We start from the raw sequence: 1,955 nt of genomic DNA on the forward strand, positions 1-1,955 counted from the left end.
GTTGATTATCTCGAATAGTATGGGATAGAGGGGTCTCAAATTATGCACCCATTCAGAGCCCCCCTGAGGATAGATTTGTGCAAAATTTCAATTGAAAATAAGCAAAATTGAATGATAATTTCATAAGTGTTTTAAAATCTTTAAAGTTAATTATCTCGAATAGTATGGGATAGAGGGGTCTCAAATTATGCACCCATTTAGAGCCCCCCTGAGGCTAGATATGTGCAAAATTTCAAATGAAAATAAGCAAAATTGAATGAGAATTTCATAAGTGTTTTAAAATCTTTAAAGTTGATTATCTCGAATAGTACGGGATAGAGGGGTCTCAAACTATGCATCCATTTAGAGCCAACCTGAGGCTAGATTTGTGCAAAATTTCAATTGAAAATAAGCAAAATTGAATGAGAATTTCATAAGTGTTTTAAAATCTTTAAAGTTAATTATCTCGAATAGTATGGGATAGAGGGGTCTCAAATTATGCACCCATTCAGAGCTCCCCTGAGGATAGATTTGTGCAAAATTTCAATTGAAAATAAGCAAAATTGAATGAGAATTTCATAAGTATTTTAAAATCTTTAAAGTTGATTATCTCGAATAGTACGGGATAGAGGGGTCTCAAACTGTGCACCAATTCAGAGCCCCCCTGAGGCTAGATTTGTGCAAAATTTCAATTAAAAATAAGCAAAATTGAATGAGAATTTCATAAGTGTTTTAAAATCTTTAAAGTTAATTATCTCGAATAGTATGGGATAGAGGGGTCTCAAATTATGCACCCATTCAGAGCCCCCCTGAGGATAGATTTGTGCAAAAGTTCAATTGAAAATAAGCAAAATTGAATGAGAATTTCATAAGTGTTTAAAAATCTTTAAACTTGATTATCTCGAATAGTACGGGATAGAGGGGTCTCAAACTATGCACCTATTTAGAGCCCCCCTTAGGCTAGATTTGTGCAAAATTTCAAATGAAAATAAGCAAAATTGAATGAGAATTTGATAAGTATTTTAAAATATTTAAAGTTGATTATCTCGAATAGTACGGGATAGAGGGGTCTCAAACTATGCACCTATTTAGAGCCCCCCTGAGGCTAGATTTGTGCAAAATTTCAAATGAAAATAAGCAAAATTGAATGAGAATTTCATAAGTGTTTTAAAATCTTTAAAGTTAATTATCTCGAATAGTATGGGATAGAGGGGTCTCAAATTATGCACCCATTCAGAGCCCCCCTGAGGATAGATTTGTGCAAAATTTCAATTGAAAATAAGCAAAATTGAATGATAATTTCATAAGTGTTTTAAAATCTTTAAAGTTAATTATCTCGAATAGTATGGGATAGAGGGGTCTCAAATTATGCACCCATTTAGAGCCCCCCTGAGGCTAGATATGTGCAAAATTTCAAATGAAAATAAGCAAAATTGAATGAGAATTTCATAAGTGTTTTAAAATCTTTAAAGTTGATTATCTCGAATAGTACGGGATAGAGGGGTCTCAAACTATGCATCCATTTAGAGCCAACCTGAGGCTAGATTTGTGCAAAATTTCAATTGAAAATAAGCAAAATTGAATGAGAATTTCATAAGTGTTTTAAAATCTTTAAAGTTAATTATCTCGAATAGTATGGGATAGAGGGGTCTCAAATTATGCACCCATTCAGAGCTCCCCTGAGGATAGATTTGTGCAAAATTTCAATTGAAAATAAGCAAAATTGAATGAGAATTTCATAAGTGTTTTAAAATCTTTAAAGTTAATTATCTCGAATAGTATGGGATAGAGGGGTCTCAAATTATGCACCCATTTAGACCCCCCCTGAGGCTATATTTGTGCAAAATTTCAATTGAAAATAAGCAAAATTGAATGAGAATTTCATAAGTGTTTGAAAATCTTTAAAGTTGATTATCTCGAATAGTACGGGATAGAGGGGTCTCAAACTATGCATCCATTTAGAGCCCCCATGAGGA

This window comes from Phlebotomus papatasi, unplaced genomic scaffold (assembly GCF_024763615.1).
Source record: "Phlebotomus papatasi isolate M1 unplaced genomic scaffold, Ppap_2.1 HiC_scaffold_39, whole genome shotgun sequence".
Classification (NCBI taxonomy): domain Eukaryota; kingdom Metazoa; phylum Arthropoda; class Insecta; order Diptera; family Psychodidae; genus Phlebotomus; species Phlebotomus papatasi.